The sequence below is a fragment of the Artibeus jamaicensis genome, unplaced genomic scaffold (genome assembly GCF_021234435.1).
Source record: "Artibeus jamaicensis isolate MK-2021 breed Jamaican fruit bat unplaced genomic scaffold, CSHL_Jam_final contig_264, whole genome shotgun sequence".
Lineage (NCBI taxonomy): Eukaryota > Metazoa > Chordata > Mammalia > Chiroptera > Phyllostomidae > Artibeus > Artibeus jamaicensis.
Window position 1 is genome coordinate 3,790,018 of NW_026521576.1, and position 19,338 is coordinate 3,809,355.

At 43.4% G+C, this 19,338-nt stretch overlaps 1 pseudogene; it reads left to right on the forward strand.

Moving 5' to 3' along the window:
* The first annotated feature begins 925 nt into the window (after positions 1-925).
* Positions 926-1,557, forward strand: LOC119049673 (serine/arginine-rich splicing factor 3-like; annotated as a pseudogene).
* The last annotated feature ends 17,781 nt before the right edge of the window (positions 1,558-19,338 follow it).

Below are 19,338 nucleotides of genomic sequence, written 5' to 3' on the forward strand. Positions count from 1 at the left end.
CCCAAGACAGAATTGTGGCAATAAGAAAAATACAATACCAACAGTTTGTTCATTTACTCATTTATTCAACAAACATGTTTTGAGCCAACTATGCACCAGACCCTAGCTGGAGGCTGGGAGTACAACAGTGAATTGGGAAGACCGGCCCCTTCCATTCTTGGGCTGTCAGCTCATGTTCTGACTGAGACAGCACATGAAACATAGTCAGGGAAAGTGGGAAAAGTTATACATCACAGAACCATTTATAAGCATTCTACCCAAGTTCATGTAATAGGCCCTGGGAAAGAGCCAATATAAACATTCTCATACCTCTTATCTAGAGAAATACAAACCCAGTGAAATTTGTTGGAACATTCCTAACCGACATGCGCATTAACCAGGGAAGTGACTTTCAGGAATCACCTGTAAGTTAGTGTATTAGTTTTCTATCGCTACATAACAATTACCACATCAATACATAGCAGCTTCAGTAAGACAACACACACTGTCTCACAGCTTCTCCAGGCTAGAAATCCAGGCACACTGAGCGGGGTCCTTGCCTAGAGTCTCACAGGCCGCCATCAGGACTCGGGCTGGGTTTGTGATCGGGGAGGCTCCCTGGCAGAGTTTGTTCCCCTGCGACTGTAGCATTCCTCATAGCTTGCTTCTTCAAAGCCAGCAAAAGAAAGCAAGACAAAGCAAGGCTAAAGTAACAGAGTCTTAAGGTATAAGTGAACGCCACGTCCTGCGCATGCTCACAGGGAAGGGCTTATGTAGAGGTGTGAACACAGGAAAAGGGATCATGGTGGGGGGGCAGTACTTAGGAGCTGCGCACCACAGTTGTCATCGCACCTGATTCCCAACACGTATAAAGTAGTTCTCAAGCACATGTTATTTCAGAAAGCCAAACTAGGTCATTTTGTGGACGCCAGGCAGGGGACGACATATGTGGGAGCTGGGCGGAGGAGAGCGGAAGAGCAGTCCTACCACCACATCCCTAATTCAAGATCTCAAAAAGCATCGTTATCCCTGTCCATTGGATGGTAAGGTTTATGTAGGTAATCTTGGAAACAATAGTAACAAAAGACTAAATTGAGATGAGCTTTTGGCTATCACGGACCACTCCAAAGTGAAGTTACTAGAAACGCTCCCAGCTTTGCTTTCCTTGAATTCGAAGATCCCCGAGATGCAGTCGATGCTGTATGAGATGAGCTAGATGAGAGAACATATGCGGCTGCCAGTACATTGAAACTGTCCAATGGTAAAAAGAGAAGTCGAAATCGTAGTCCACCTCCCACTTAGGATGATTAGATGAATCGTAGTCCACCATCACCCTTGAGATGATTATCAGAGAAGGAATCTTCCACCTCATCGCAGATCTCCAAGAAGGAGAAGCTTCTGCAGCAGCTGGAGCAGGCTCGTTTCTAGAGATAGGAGAAGAGAGAGATCAATGTCAGGGGAAAGAAATCACAAGCTGTCCTGGTGTTTCTCTAAGTCTCATAACTATCTAGGTCAAATGATAGGAAATGGAAGACCAGTTTTCAAGAGGAGTGGCGTACAGAAAATAACTTTATTTGACAAGAGTATGTACAGAAAATTCAAGTTTTGCTTGAGACTTCATAATCTTGGTGCATTTTTAAGATGTTTTAACTGTTCATCTTTGTCTTGGAACAATGACATAAAGATGTAATTCTCTATGGTCTGAAATGGATTATGTGAGGCCGGAAATACCAAGAATTGTTACTTTACAGTGTTCCCTTAAGCAAAATTGGTTTTGCTTTGAACTTGAATCTTGCATAGTCTAATAATAAATATCTTAACTCCTCCCAGCTAAAGTATGATGTATAGTATTATGGAAACTAAACTGGCAAAAATCGAACTTGAGACTTTCCATAGTTGGGATATAAAATATAGTGGTAGAAGAACACACTGCCTTCAAAAGCTGCTGTGAACACAAACCAGCTGGTAAAAATTGAAGCTTCACCCTTAAACTAGATTAGAGGTTTAAAAAAACCCAACTAGTCTTTACACTGGGCAGAGGTTGTCCAGTTAGTGTAGAACCTAAGAAGTTTCAAGAAAGTTAGTTTACCTTTCTTTGCTTTAGGTCATAAATTTCTTATGTGATTGCTGTATATGGATACATAGCTCTTTGCAACATTATTCGTTTGAAAATTTGAGACTTCAAAATACCAGTGTCTTGCCAGGTTAAGGGTACATCGTAGAGCTGAACTTTGAGTTATTGTACAAAAGTTTTTTTCATGCTGTCATTTGTAGTATGTTTTGTGAAAATCCTTGGGATTAAAGTTTTGGTTACATATTTTAAAAAGAAAGAAAGAAAGAAAGAAAGAAAAACTAATTAACAGTGTGCCATAATCTCAACACAATACTCTGCCATGGACATTTTGAAGACTAGCTAGGTACACTGCTCAACAGCCCAAGCATTTGCAATGTAACTTCCATGACTGTATTAAGAAATTCTAGGGAGTTCAGAAAGAAAAGAGAAGGAAAGGGAGGGAGGGAAAAATAAATAACAGGATGGATGACACAATTCCTTAAAATTTACATTACTATACCTCACATATTAAGGAAAAAATCTCATTTTGCAAATGAAAGTAAACTTACCAACCAACCATTTGCTGATTGATTGCCGAGGAGGGTGACTCCTGAATGTCCCAATGCCATCTGAGATCACTGTCAGGAACTAGTCACATGGACTTCCCAAATCAGAGGTACAACAACAAGATGAGAGTCCCCTATCTAAGCTCTATCCCCCAGATGCATGAGATTGGTAAATTAGGACAGACTAATTGTGATACAAGAATGTACTTTCTCAGCTTACCACAATGTATTTGCATACATGGGCAACATGAAACACAAAAAGTGAAGTCTTAAAAATGTAGTTCTGTTGATTTTCTATAGATTTTATTTATTTATCTTTAGATGGTAAGGGAAGGAGAAAGGAAGAGAAATATCAATGTATGGTTCCCCTGCTGGGAACTGGCCTGCAACCCAGGCATGTGCCCTGACTAGGAATCGAACCGCGATGATACTCTGGTTCACAGGCCCGCGCTCAATCCACTGAGCTACACCAGCCAGGGACAGTTTTGTTGATTTTAAGTAAGCATGTCATTTAAATTAACAACTAAAACAGTCTGGAAACTGACTTTTTCCTGTTATGCATACATATATATTACATATACACATATGTTGCCCACACATATGAGGAGTCATCAACTCTTGACAAATGATGCTAGACAACTGTAGAAAAATTGGCACATTTATTTTCCTACTTAAAATCACACATACACACACACACACATACACATAAATATATCTAAATAGATTAAAGAACTAAATGTGAAAAGCAAACTGTAAAATTTTTGGAAGAAACCATAGGGAATTACTTATGTGACATCTAGATGGGGAAGGAACTGTTGAATAACATATAAAATCTGATTAACTCTATTGTGCTAAAAATAAATGGTTTTGTAAGACAGATTAAATAGTTCAAAGTCAAGCAATATACTAGAAAAGATATTTTAATTCATTTGGCCAACTAAGTATTAATATTAAGAATATGAAAAGAACTCCTATAGAACAATAAGAAAATTAAAGAAAGCACTCAAGAGAAACAGGCCAAAAGTAGGATGACTCAATTCATGGGAAAAAAAACAACCAGATGGTCAAGAAACATAAAAATGTGGTCACCCTTTCTATTAATAAGGAAGTGCACATTAAAAATTGAACTGAGGTACCATTCATACACATTAGAGTTTATATCACCAAAGAAAAATGGTGCTCTTATACGGTTTCTTTCTTTTGATGCTTAGTGCAGTGTGTTTTTGTACAGCATAGAAACAAGATGGGGAAATACACAAGTTCACAGATCAGAAAGAGGTAAGAAGACCATGGTCCCTCATCCTCCTATTGGCTCACAGAGAAGCATGGGGCCAGGTCACTCTGTGGGACACATGGGATGGGCTTTCATTTTGAGGAGGAACCTGCACCTGGGAGTGGTCTGAGAAACCAGCCATTCAACCCAGGAATCTGGGATCCAGTGAGGGTGCAGCCCCTCCTGCTAGGAAATGGCTTTGATTCCACTAAACTCAACCAAAGTCACAACTGCTAACTCCTAAAGGGATATAAGTAGAAAGGGGACATATCCAATTCACAACTGAAGAAGTTCTATCTCAGCACTGTGGGGAGACTGGACTAGAAGGTCCAGGGAGATTGGGACACAATTATGGAGGCTGCTGGTGCCATCCTGGTAAGAGTGACAATGGCCTATACTGATGGAGCAAAACTGCAGAATGTAGGAAGGTTCATAGCAGAAGAAACAGGAATGAATGAATGAATGAATGAATGAATGAATGAGAGAGACTTGGAAAAAAGCAGAAAAGCAGGCATCAGAGACAACATCTTGAGCTTTGAGCACACAGCAGTAGGACTCACTGACATAGGAAAACAAGAGAATGAATCACGGGTGAAATAATGGTCACTTTCCATGGAAGATTTTTGAGTTTGAGGGTCAGTGGGCCACTCAGGTGAACATATCCTGAGGGATATATGAGCCTGGTCATTAAAAGATGGATCTGGGCTTAACAATGTCACCATGAACCTCTTTCTTTGTGTCTTTCAGCTCTGTCTTCACAGTGTTGATTCAATCTAAAGTGGCTTCTATGGTGATCTCAAAATTCTTGCCAGCAGTTGCTTGGATTCCACATTTTGTTGACCATACTCAGAAAGAAGGATGACAGGAAGACTCTTTGTCCCAGCATTTCTGGCAAGCCCTTATTCTGATTAGTCTAGTTTAGGACACACATCCATCCCTGAACTGAACTGGTGCCCTGCTACACACTTAGGCCAGGTCAGCTGCTCCATTCCTGAATCAAAGGCAGATCCAATGTCTTTGGATACACATGGATTCCTAAATTGAAACCCAAGGATATTGGGAAGAAAAGGTGGGAAATGGCTGCTGAGGAAAAAACCAACAATATGAAAGACAGAATTAGGAAAGCTGATGAGTTGAGCTCTGACTTCTTTTCCTCCATATGGAATGAGACACAACATAGCAAGGAGCTGGTGAAATGTGAGGCCACAGGTAAGATCAGGGTCTCCATAGGAGAAAGCCAGCACTAGGTGTGATGGCTGCATAGGAACCAGCAGCAAGTAGGTTTTTGCCTTGTCTTGAGATCTAGATCCAAAACCAGGGCTACACCAGTCCACTGAGAGCTCAAACAGAAGAGATCAGCAAAGCACTGTGGGAGGGGTCACATCTATGCAACTGCCTAATCTCCATGGAGATTTGCAAGACTGTTCACCCAGCTGGACAGGGAGGTATCTGCAGAGCTACCCTTCTCCCATCCCTGTTGTGGGGAGAGGGCAGGTCCTCCCTCTGGGAAGATGGGGAAGTCTAAGTGGGTTCTTCCCTGTGGCCACTGTTGACTGCCACCCAACAAGATTAAAAAAAAAAGTATGCCTTCCACCACACACAGGTTCACTGTTGCTTAAGATAGTCTTAATAGCATTTTATAGCCATTTTTCCTGGTGGCCAATGATGCACTAAGTCATGAGATGAAAGAGGGAAGAAGAGAACCATTGTGGAGGTCCTGCCCACCAGAGGTAGGAGGCAAAGATGGTAAACATATCTGACTGGTGCCCCAACTTGGGCACACAGAATTGAAGAGGCAGATAAGAACATATCTATACACTAGTAAGAATTCTCAAGGAGCTTCACCAAAAGCATAAAATGCATTTTCAGAAGTAAATACATGATTTTTAAGTTTCAATACATGAATAAGAAAATAGGATAGTCTTTGTTCAGATCTTCTATAGATGATCAAGTGAACTGTGTATTTTAGAACATAAAGCAAAAATACAAAGAAGAAAATTGTGAAGAGAAAGATAAGAGACTTGGAAGGCAGACCCAAGGAATTGGAACATGTGACAAAAAATTAATTTTTAAAAGAAGAGGAAACATGGGAAGAGGTAGGTATTTAAGCAAATAGGAAAAAGTTTCTGATCTGAGTGAAGACTAGAACCTACAGAATGACAGGGCCAATTCTGTCCTAAGTGATACTAACACCAATATTTTAAAAAGCCACATGCTCAGTGTTAGGGGTTGAATTGTGTCCACTCCAAATTTGTATGTTAAAGTCCTAACTCCCAGAATCTTTGAACGAGACCTCATTTGGAGATAGAGTTGCTGCAGATGGAATTAGTTAAGATGAAGTCATAAGTGAGTTGGGTGGGCCCCTAGTCTAATATGACTAGTGTCTTCATGAAAATGGGAAATTTGGACACACAGAATGACCTGACTAGAGGGGAGATGACATGAAGACACAAGGAGAAGATGGCTGTCCACAAGCCTAGGAGAGAGGTCTAGAACAGATCCTTCAGACACAGTCCTTGAAATGAACCAACCCTACCAACACCTTAATCTCAGACTTACAGCCTCCAAAACCATGAGGCTATAAAATGCTGTTTAAGGTGCCCAGTCTGTGGTACTTTGATACAGCACCTGTAGCAACCAATACACTTAGCTAGGGCCTGACAAAATTGGTGCATTACAAGAGTAAAGAAAAAATCTTAGAATACAGATAGAAAATAGACTATTAAAAGAAAAAAAGAGGGAGTTCTGGCCAAGATGGAGGTGTAGGTAGAAACTCTTCGCTTCCTCACACAACCAAAAGAAAGATAAAAACCAATATAAAAATAATAAAGAACCAGAAGTGTCAGAAAGTAAAGCTGCATAGAACTTCAACAAGCAAGAGTTAAAGAAACATTCACCAGACTTCTGCCAAGATGGAGGCATAGGTGGAGATACCGTGTTTTCTCACACAACCAAGTTTAGAGACAACAAAATATTAGCAACAGAAAACATAGCCAGAACACAGAAAATTGAACTTTTCGGAAGTCTGATAACAACGGATTCTTCAGCCTGACCGGTAAGAGGGGTGAAGCCAGCAGCTGGCAGAGCAGGGTTGCACATGAAAACTCAGTCAGAGGGACTCAGGCACGCGGATCCCAGGCATGGGGTTGCAACGGGCTGACCCAGTGAACAACCCAGTGAACGACCCAGTGAGGGTGCAGGGTGGAGGGTTTACTGTGGTCGTGCATTCCCTCGCAGATAGACTGGTGAGGGAGTGGGCAGTGAGATGGAACCAAGCAGGCCCCAGTGGTGGGAGGCAGCAGGGGAGACCGCCATTTCCCCGCTCTGACCCCACCCCCACGTACAGCATCACAACCCAGCGACCTGAGTGGCCCTGCCCTGGTGAATACCTAGGGCTTCGCTCCTCACCCAGTGGCACCTAGTGGCAGGAAGCAGGAGAGGGGGCCACCATTTCCCCGCTCTGACCCCGCCCCCACACAGCATCACAACCTAGCAACCTAGGTGGCCCTGCCCTGGTGAACATCTAAGGCTCCGCTCCTCATACTTAACAGGCGCGAACAGACCAAAAATGGCTCAAGAAGATCTCAAAGCCCCAGAGCCCATAAATCTAAGCGATGAAGAAATAGCCAAACTTTCAGATGCACAGTTCAAAACACTGGTGATCAGGATGCTCACAGAACTGGTTGATTTTAGTCACAAATTAGAGGAACATATGAAGGCTAAACTAATTGAAATGAAGGGAAAGCACAGGAAACCAATAGTAATGGAAAGGAAACTGGGACTCAAATCAAGGTGGTGGACCAGAATGAAGGAAAAAATGACCAAACAGGAAAATATGAAGAAACAAGAATTCAAAAAAATGAGAAGAAACTTAGGAACCTCCAGGACATCTTTAAACGCTCCAACATCTGAATTATAGGGGTACCAGAAGGGGGAAAGGAGCAGCCACCAGTGGAAAACTTATTTGAACAAATAATAAAGGAGAATTTCCCCAAGCTGGCAAAGGAAATAGACTTCCAGGAAATCCAGGAAGCTCAGAGAGTCCCAAAGAAGTTGGACCCAAGAAGAAACACACCAAGGCACATCATAATTACATTAGCCAAGATTAAAATGAAAGACAGAATTCTAGAAGCAGCAAAAGCTAAGGGGACAGTCACCTACAAAGGAGTTCCCATCAGACTGTCAGCTGATTTCTCCAAAGAGACCTTACAGGCAAGAAGGGGCTGGAAAGAGGTATTCCAAGTCATGAAATCCAAAGACCTACAACCAAGATTGCTCTATCCTGCAAAGCTTTCATTTAGAATGGAAGGACAAATAAAGTGCTTCTCAGATAAGGTCAAGTTCAAGGAGTCCATCATCACCAAGCCCTTATTATATGAAATGTTAAAGGGACTTATCTAAGAAGAAGAACATAAAAAATAGGAACAGTGAAAGGACAGCAAACTCACAGTTATTAACAACCACACCTAAAACAAAAGCAAACTAAGAGGTCAGCTAGATCAGGAGTGAACCATAGAAATGAAGATCACATGGAGGGTTAGCAACAGGGGAGTGGGAGAAGGAGAAGGGGTGAGCAGGTACAGAAAATAAGTAGCATAGATGGTAGATAGAAAATAGATGGGGGGGAAGGCAAGAATAGTATGGGAAATATAGACTCTAAAGAACTTGAGACACGTGGTCATAAACTGAAGGGGGGAATGGTGGGAGTGGGGAGGTGCAGGGTGGAGGGGAATGAAGGGGGGGAAATAGAACAACTGTAATGGCATAATCAATCAAATAAAAATTAAAAAAAAAGAAACATTCACCAGACCAGTAAGAGGGATGATGACAGGCAACTGGGTGGGCAGAGACGACTCGTGACAAAGTGGTGGACTACACAGGCGAGGTGGGCTGGCTGAATGGGAAACTAGAGACTCAAGCTAGCTGTAAACTACTGCAGGGGTTGCCACAGTAGGAGAAACACCCAGTCACACACAGAGTTCTTTGGGAAGTGGGGCTAGAGTGAAGCAAGTGAGCATATTTTTCCCTCTCTGGTCCCTCTCCCACAGACAGAGCCACAACACAGCAAAGAGGATTGCCGACACCTGGCGAATACCTAAGGCCCTGCCCCCCTTACTACGAAACAGATGCACCCAAAGAAATATGGCCAAAATAAAAGAACAGATTAAAGCTCCAGAAAAAGAGCTAAGCAACAAGGAGATAGTCAACCTATGTGAACCCAGAGTTCAAAGCACTGGGTAATCAGGATGCTCACAGAAATGACTGAGCTTGGTCACAAAATGAAGGAAGAAATGAAGGCTACCCAAAGTAAAATAAAACAAAGTATACAGGGAACCAACAGTAAAGAGAAGGAAACCAGGACTCACATCAATAATCTGGAACAAAAGGAAGAAATAAACAGTCAAATGAACAGAATGAAGAAACAAGAATTCAGAAAAATGAGGAGAGGCTTAGGAACCTCTGGAAAAACTTGAAACATTCCAATATCAGAATCATAGGGGTACCAGAAAAAGATGAAGAAGAGCAAGAAATTGAAAACTTATTTGAACAAATAATGAAGGAAAACTTCCCCAGTCTGGTGAAGGAAATAGACTTCCAGGAAGTCCAGGATGCTCAGAGTCCCAAAGAAGGTGGACCCAAGGAGGAATGTACCAAGGCACATCATAATTACATTATCCAAGATCAAAGATAAAGAGTGAGTCTTAAAAGCAGCAAGAGAAAAGGAGACAGTTACTTACAGAGGGTTCCCATAAGAGTATCAGCTGATTTCTCAAAAGAAACCTTTCAGGCAAGAAGGGGTTGGGAAGAAGTATTCCAAGTCATGAAATTCAAGGACCTATATCCAAGATTACTATATCTAGCAAAGCTCTCATTTAGAATGGAAGGGCAGAGAAAATGCTTCCCAGATAAGGTAAAGTTAAAGGAGTTTGTTATTACCGAACCCTTATTATATGAAATCTTAAAGGGACTTATCTAAGAAATAGAAGATCAAAACTATGAACAGTAAAATGACAAATTCATAACTAGCAAACCCTGAACCTAAAAACAAAAACTAAGCAAACAACTAGAACAGGATCAGAATCAAAGAAATGGTCATCACATACAGGGTTTTCAGTGGGGAGAGGGAGAGGGAGAATGGAGGGAAAGGTACAGGTAATATGAAGCATAATTGGTAGGCACAAAATAGACAGGGAAAGGATAAGTATGGTATAGGAAACCCAGAAGTCAAAGAACTTATGTGTACAACCCATGGATGTAAACTAAGGGGGGTAAGGCTGGAGGGTTGAGGGGTGCAGGGCAGAGGGGAATGTAAGGGAGAAAATTGGGAAAACTAACAGCATAATGAATAAAATATACTTAAAAAAAGAAAAAAGATTAGAGGGTCACTGAACACCATAATCATTAGTCTATCTTCCTTTTCCCCTTCTAATTTGCTCTTGAGCTTTCTGCCTCCTTTATCAAGAACCCAGATGTCTCTTGTCAAGACCTGCAGTGGCTGCCCCTCCCAAAGTCCCCACAGAGAGAGGGTGACTAAGTCCCACAGCAGCCCTTGACAAGCCATATTCTCAGTCCTACTCCGACCCTGTGATGGGCCCAAATCTGTGGAGAGCTCCATGGCTACTCTCAAGACTCTTCTATTTTCTTTTTAGATTTTTATTTATTTATCTTTAGAGGGGAAGGAGAGAGGGAGAGAAACACCAATGTATGGTTGCCTTTCATGCATCCCCTGCTGGGAACTGGCCTGCAGGGAACCGATCTGCAACCCAGGAATATGCCCTGACTGGGAATCGAACTGCGATCCTCTGGTTTGCAGGCCTGTGCTCAATCCACTGAGCTACACCAGCTAGGGCAAGCCTCTTCTATTTTTACTCTACACTTAGCTCCCTTGGCGACATTCCTCCACTGTTACAGATTGGCTTGCCATATATGTGCCGAAGGCTCCCAAATGTGTATTTCTAACCCAAATGTATTCCCCTGAACTCTAAGCTTAAAGAGCCAACAGACTTGGTTGACCTCTTTGTCTGAATGCCAACAGGCATCTCTCTACATTGAATTGCCCTATTCCACCCCTAGACAGCAGACCCCCTACTACTACTCACTTCTCCCAATTACAGTCCTGAGCACCCTCTGTGTGGGGCCTGCCCAGCTGTAGAACCACACTGGTTGCCCCTGAGTCTTGCTCTGGATCCTCCCTGCCACTGTGGAGGTGACTGAACAGGTGCAGCCCTGGGATAATACAGTGGCTGTGGTATCAAATTCAAGTCTGTGTTACTGATGCTATGAAAGAGCAAATTCAAACATCAGGGTTTGGAGTAAAAAATGGTTTATTGACAGTAAAGGTACCAACTGAGAAGATAGGAGGCTTAGTGATGCCTCAAACCCATCTTGCTCATTGGACCAGGCCAAGGGTTTTTAAGGGGCTCAGGGAACAGGTACAGGCAGTACTGACAGGAAAAGTTTCAATTAGAGGATCTTTGAACTTGGCTATTTATGGTAAAGGGGAGTCAATACCAGATCTTCCTGGATAATGAACCCTTCTGAAAGGCACTCTGGATGTCACTGCAAGTGTTGAACCCCAGGCCAGGCCGCTGCCTGCCTGTTCCCACTCCCCAAAACGTGTCACAGCCCTGGTTCAAATGCCTGCTTCCTACAATACTGGCTGGCATTGGGTTGTAATCCCTTTGGGTTTAAGTTTCCCCAGCTGCAGAGTAGAAACAGAACCCCCTCCTTTTAGGGGTTCTGGTGAGAGTGAGGTGATATAATACATAACTGTAGAGGTTTCTTTTATGGAAGCTCATCAGTCTCACCAAAATTTCATCAGTGTCCTATTAAAAATGGTATACCAAGTCTTTGATCCAGGGCCAAACCTATACCTGGGGCAATAGGGGAGGGAGGGAGGGAGGGAAGGAGGGAGGGACGGAGGGACGGAGGGAGGGACGGAGGGAGGGAGGGAGGGAGGGAGGGAGGGAGGGAGGGGAAAAACATTAAAGAAATGCTGGATTTAACCTAAGTGTAGGTGAGTTTCATTTTGCTCTCAACTTCATTACTGATTATTGAGATGTGCCCTAAGAAAGGCTAACTGGTCTGCCTAGGGGACAGAGATCTCAGTCTGTCCTTCACCTCATCATGCATTTTCAGACTTGTTTTTTCAATTTTTGAAGTATTCATTTGAAATGGGACACAGAGTGAGGGGTCCCCAAGATCCCCATAACCCTTGGTTGGGGATGGCAGAAGCAGATGATAGGCAGTTAAGATATTTTGCAAAAAATGGCAAGCTGGTAGCTAGATAATAGCTGTGCTACACCCCAGGGTAAAAGGTGTGTATGTGATTTTTCAGAACGTATGAGGAAGCCCTGGCTGGCGTGGCTCAGTGGATTGAGTGCCAGCCTGTGAAGTAAAGAGTCGCTGGTTCGATTCCCAGTCAGCGAACATGCCTGGGTTGCTGGCCAGGTCCCCAGTAAAGGGTGCATGAGAGGCAACCACACATTGATGTTTCCCTCCCTTGTTTTCTTCCTCCCTTCCCCTCTCTGAAAATAAATAAACAAATAAATAAAATCTTAAAAGTAGAATGTGTGTGACTAGCGACATAACTAGGGGTTTGTATAGCACCTGTGCAAGAGGAAGAAAGGCGGTTCCCCCTGTATCATGGAGTCACTCTTGCCCTGACAAAAGGTGGCAGCCAAAAGAATGTAAACAATACAGGAAATGCAAATGTAGCTTATTGTGGGAGAAGCTGCAAAGAAGGTCACATAGGAAGCTCTGGGTCAGGTTTTAAACTAAGGGCATGCAAAGAGAGGCTGGTCTGCCAGGAGGGCTGTGAGGTGCTGATCTGCAGTGAAGAGGGTAGCCAGGTGAGGGAGATTTGGCCATGATGCCAGTAGTGAGATAGGAGCCATGCAGTGGAGTGAGTGTAGAGAAGAGCCATGATGTAGCAGCTAGGCAGTTTGTAGTCAGGATTTGGCCATTCAGCCTGCTGAAGTAAAGGAGAGAACTGCATGCTGCTGCTCTTTTCATGCCCACTCTAGCAACTCTGAAGCCACCAAGGATCCTGCCTTGCAAAGATGCTGACCTGCTGCCTTGCAGACCTAGGCTCTGTCTGGATTCTTGGGACTTGGGACATACAGAGAGGCCACTCTCTTGGGACTTTTGCCTTTCCTGGACTATAACATGAAGGCTGAGGACAACATACCCCGGCTCCTGAAGGAGAGAGCTGTTGCGAGAGAATGGTGACTCCGAAACCCACAAGGGTACTTTCCAGAAGGACTGGAGAACTGTTTGCGCAGCCGGCTTAAGGTAAGGATATGGGGAAGTATTGGGCTTGACTTTGGCTTTTAGCTTTTTGGGAAGCGAGGGAAGTGCTTGTTCTTGGGAAAGAACAGGGCTCTAAACATAAGTGCTCTCAGCCTCTCTGAGGTTTCACCCCAGAAAATAAAAACCTATTTCTCTCCACACTAATTGCTGTGTTGTGCATCAAGGTGCCACATGGATGGGGCCCTGTTTGCTCAGTTACAAATTTACTGCTCCCACTATGGCTGTTCCAGGAGTTGTTCCGTTGTGTACTTACCTACCATACTTGGAGTGTAAACAGGTCTGAGTGCTTTTGGTTTTAAATCCCATTGTATTTAACAGTCACAGCCACCCTCTTCTTTTGCTTTGTGATTTTTTAAATTTATTGAATTATTGTTCAAGTACAGTTTTCTGCTTTTTACTCCCATCCCAGCCCACCCCCCCCCAGTACTCCCCACCTCCCTCCCATCCCCCCGCCTTAGTTTTTATCCATGTGTCCTTTATACTTGTTCCTGTGAATTCTTCCCCTTGTCCCCTGAAATTCTCTCCCCTCTCCCCTCTGGTCACTGTCAGCCTGTTCTCTATTTCAGTGTCTTTGGTTGTACTTTGCTTGCTTGTTTGTTTTGTTGTTTAGGTTCCTGTTAAAGGTGAGTTCATATGATATTTGTCTTTCACCACCTGGCTTATTTCACTCAGCATAATGCTTTCCAGTTCCATCCATGCTGTTGCAAAGGGTAGTAGCTCCTTCTTTCTGCTGCATAGAATTCCATTGTGTAAATGTACCATAATTTTTTGATCCATTAATTTACTGATGGGCATCTAGGTTGTTTCTAGCTCTTGGCTATTGTAAATTGTGCTGCTATGAACATTGGTGTGCATAGGTTCTTTTGGATTGGTGTTTCAGGGTTCTTAGGATATACTTCTAACAGTGGAATTGCAGAGGATCCAGAGACACATGAAAAGATGCTCAATATCGATAACTATCAGAGATGCAAATTAAAACCACAATGAGATACCACTTTACACCTGTCAGAATGGCCATCATAAACAAAGCAACAAACAACAAATGTTGGAGAGGTCGTGGGGAAAAGGGGACCCTAGTGCACTGTTAGTGGGAATTGCAGACTGTTATAACCATTATGGAAAGCAGTATGGAATTTTCTAAGAAAACTAAAAATGAATATGCCTTTTGACCCAGCAATTCCACTTTTGCTTTGTGTTTTAATCAACCTTCCCATCTCTTTCCTGAGCCTGCTAGGCTGGATAGAGGATATTTGCCAGAGGAGTGCCTTGAATACTTCCAGCTGTGTGAACAAAAGTCACTAAAGGGTTAATCTCTCATGAAATGCCAGCACTCACTATTCGCCCCATTTCGTCCCATATCCATGCTGGCATTCTACTTTTAAATGAATGAAGGCTAATACAGAGATTTCTCCTTGGTGTGGAGAGGTCACCTTGAAAGTCTCAATACTCCAAATTCATGATATTTATTTTAGGGTTATTTTCAACGATGCAATGTCTGTTTGGATCCATGCACACCATGACCAAGATGTGTAGCCACAAGGTCTTGGGTGTAACAAATTTATTACTTAGCTGTGCTTCAGGTCCAAAAGAAAGGGGTTTCTGGTGAAACATGAAACTTTGCTCTCTCGGCTTCCATCTATAAGTGTGGATATTGTAAGAAGTCAATCTGTGTCAGAGGAAAGCAAATGGGTATCAGAAAAGACATGACTATAGAGGCAAACAAAAGTGGTCACAGAGAAAGGGGGGTTACACACAGAACATGCTGGCTCAACAAGAAAGTGACAAGAACAGCCTTGTATTATGCCAGGTATGGTGCAGGTCAGAGTTCTGTGTGCAGTAAGCTCACTGCAACATTAAAATAGCAAACATTTAAAAACAGCGTAGTACTCAAAAAAATCTAGATAGGGAGGAGAATTTCACTCACCAGAAATTCACCATGATGGTTTTCAGAAAGAAAAGCAAAGAATTATACTTCCTGGGGTGAATAGTATGTGAGTATATGTGGTGTCAGGCCTCTTAGACCTCAAGGCAGAAGGGGAGGAGGAAAGAGGAAAGAGGAGGGGAGGGGAGGGAGGCAGCAGCTACTCCGAGCTATGAAATTTGAGCAACAAATTTTAGGAAGCCTTCTTGTTACTTTTCCTGGACCCTGTGTCATCTTTCTCTTGATTTCCTCCCCCAGTTTGCTGGAACACATCCTGAAGTGACATCTTACAGAAAGTAGGTGAAGTCATCACTACTGAGATGAATGTCTGGGTCCTCACTACAGCCTATCCAGACACTTGATTGAGCAGAGAAATCTTTCAACACCTTCTGGGAGACCATACTGGGCATCACAGGGGAGCGGTCTCCTCTTCACTTTGCTATGTCCAGTGATTCTGTCCCAGATCCTGATTTAAAGACCCTGCCCAGAAGAGCTCCATTGTAGAAGTCACCCCAGCCCCCACCTACTCTATGCTGTGCACACAACAGTGAATAAAAGAGGGAGAAAAATCCTTGCCCTGAAGGCTTCTCCCCCAACCCTGTGGACCCACCTTTGCAGTGGGGATCAACCTACCACCTGTGGTTCTTATTCAAGGGGCACCTAGGACACACAATTTTCTGTTGATTCTTATTTATATTTATATCCCCCTTTGGTTAAATTGGTGCTTGAAATACCTGTCCTACCCTTTTTTGGCTGTAAGCTAAAATTATTTTTCATGAGAGAGCTACATAAGGATCTCAGTGAATTAATTAGAATTCATTTGCTAGAAGCCTCTAGTTGCATCACTTCTGAAGAATCTGGGACGGAGGAGACTGAGAACACCGGTAGGCCTGGAGACCAGCTTCCCACTCAGGCCACTCCCACTTGATCTGAAGAGCACAAGGTTCCTGCCCGCACAGCTAATCACATGTGGTAACATTGGCTTCTTGTCCCCATAAAAATAAGTTTTCACCACCAGTTTCTTTCTCCCATCCTCCTTGATCCTGAGATCATTAGTCTGAGATCATTAAGCCTGGACATTCATGCTTTTGGAGGATTTTTTTTAACAGTCAGAAGGATTTCCCAGTTCTATTATTTTTTTTCTTGCATAAGCGAACTGCCCATGTTGCTATATCTGCGTTTGGGTGGAAAAGCCATTACAGGCTACTGGGAAAGGGACTTTACAGATGAACTTTTTAGATAATTCTCAGTTGTGGGAATTTTTAGAGGCACATTTGGTGACTAAAGACCAATTCCTAAAAGTGCCCACTCCTGCCCAGGGCTCTGCTACATTCACTTCGGAGAAGGTGGAGACTAGGCTTTGCTGCTGCCTCTGGTGCGCCTGCTGCTCCTCTGCAAGATCCCTGCAGAGGCGCACAGCAGGCTACCATCAGCCTTTGTTACCAGTAATCTAGTGATTTCACCTGTATCAGTTTGGAATCTCATTGTGATTTCTGTGGCACAATCAGCAGCAGTGCATGTTTGCATTTGGAACAGAGAATCCCCCCACAATTAGAACTCTAAGTGCTATTCTAAATGACTGTGCTAACCTCAGTGGGTCAAAACCAGAGCCTTTCTAATAAGCATGCGGTTTTCTTGCACATACCAGGTGTTTATGCTAGGTTATTTTAGCAAAAAAAAGTCCAAGGTTACAACGAGATTTATGAAGATAACATGACCTGTGCCATAAACATGTGTGTGGGATCTGCATGATGCATCCAGATCTTACCACAGCTGTACCACATAAACATGGCAAACTGTATTTCGTAGGAAGGAAATCAGAAGTTCATCTCATGCTCATGAAACATATACTGAAAGTTATTCTAACTAGAAATTTACCCTTATTTGATAACAATTAAAACTTGAAGAACAGTTACCAGGAGGGGGAAAGACAACAAAAAGCTCACTCTCCCTGGGAAGACATAGGCCTTGCTGATGGAGCTGCCAGGACTTCAAGTCTCCATACCCCCAGGGCCATCAGGGACACAGAGAGAACATCTCTGATGTTCTAGGGACCCATGCATACAGTAGATGTGAAGCGACAATATTGGTATTTACTTTGAAAAAATATAGAATTGGCCCTGGCTGGTGTGGCTCACTGGACTGAGCACCGGCCTGTGAACCAAAGAGTCACTGATTTGATTCCCAGTCCGGGGCACGTGCCTGGGTTGCAGGCCAGGTCCCCAGTAGGGGGAATGCAAGAGGCAACCACACATTGATGTTACTGTCTCTCTCTTTCTTCCTCCATTCCCATTTCTAAAAATAAATTTAAAAACCCCAAAAAACACAGAATTGGTTTGGGCTCCTTGTCAGCCAGGAAGCTGTGGCTGCTTCTGTGTTGCCATGTCTTCTGGACATGCACTTTTGAAACAGAATGAGAAAGGGAGGTGGCTGGTGTCAGCACCCCTCCATTCACCCTTCCATCTCACCTGGCCCAGAGCAGCTGGACAGCTAGGGTGTGAGTGGAAAAGGTGGTCAAACAGGAGAGGGCTGCATGCAGAGAAGCACCGTGCTGGGCCATATTATCCACACATTTTCTGCACCACCAACAGACCCCTGTGCACTTGGATTCCTTCTCAGAATATGGTTTTAATGCAGAAAAGAAAACATTCGAATTACAAAGAAAACATCTATATTGAAATTATCAAAGATCTTTAAAAAACAAAATAATGATGCACTATATGTGCTTCTGTATTAACTCAGTAACAACATTTGGCAGCAGGCCTGATAAATGAATGAACTGTTGGAGTGGTGGTGAGTGAACAAAGCATCAAAAGATCTGCCACACTTGCAATGTGACTGATCTTTACTGGCCACCAGGCATGAGTGCCACGTACACATTTGGTGGCTTTCCCCTACATTTGTAATAAAAGGAAATACTGCATTTCAGTTAGAGGTTAGTGAAAAGGAATGTGATTTTTCCCCACCCATGTTCACAGACAGACCCTGGGGTTTGGAGCCCTGGGGTAGGCAGGGCCTTGCCAACCTGTTCTAAGGCTCAGGAAATGCAGAGAACTCCTTTCATCCCAGTCACAGCATAGATTTCCACCGCCTCACAGAGATTGCTCATACTTGTCCACTCTGGAAATCTGCTCTGCTTTCATCTTGATGGGTTTGCCTTTTCTGGACATTTCATATAAATGGAGTTATACAGTATGTAGCATTTTGCTTCTGGCTTCTCTCACTTGGCAGAATGTTTTTGAAGTGGAGGAAATCCCTGCCTCCCAAGAAAGACGCCAGCCACCTGCACTCCCAGATCCCCTCGGTGTGCCCACTATAGAGGAGGCAGTCTGTCCTTTTTTTGTCACTTGCACATGCAGGATCCTGATTTGATGACACTCGTGTGACCCTTGTCAGTTGCCATAGCGGGGTTCTGCCCCAGGTATCTCACTCAGCAAATGCAACACCCCTTGTTTAGTGGCCTTCTTCAGGAGAAAGTGGGGGTGGTATTTCCTATCTCGTTCAACACCAAATCCAGGCAACAGTACACATTTCAGACATGAAACCTGAGAGGAAGATGCCTCTTGAACTCTAAAACCATCTTTTAATTTTGTACATCAGTCTCTTCCTTGGCTCTTGTAACTTTATTTGAATTATTTTATGTATCTTAAAGTAGTGGTGAATTTTCTTAACAAAACTGTACAATTTCACATTCTTACTCATTTAGACTGGCTTTCTCCTGAAGAGGTGGTTTTAGAGCAATTTTCCAGTATAGAGCCCACAGAGAGCAGACAAAACTTAAAAATGCAATTTGAAGAGTGACAATAGATGATTGTTAAAACCCTAGGAAAGCCATATTAAACAGATACTAAAATATAAAAAGTGCTTTTATAGGTAAGTCATTGGGAATTCTCGAGAGAGCACTGTGAAATCCACTGTACCATCACCATCAAATTCTTGAGAGAAAAACAAGCACATCTGACAGAGTAGGCAGCTGAAGCAGAGGGGGCGGAGTGCCTCTTCTCCCTGAATTCTTCTTCCTGTCTGGACACCCTCTCCCTTCCTGTCTTGCATTGAGACCTGAGCAAGATCATGAAAGCAGTCACCCTAGCTCATCTGAATGTATCTCCCTGATGGGCACAGCGGTGCATGGCACAGGGCCTTATTTCCAGCAGGGGCATTGCAGCTGTCTTCTGGAGTTCCAGGGGAGCTTCCATTTGGTTCCTTCCATCTCTGCACAAGTCCCCAAGGCCTT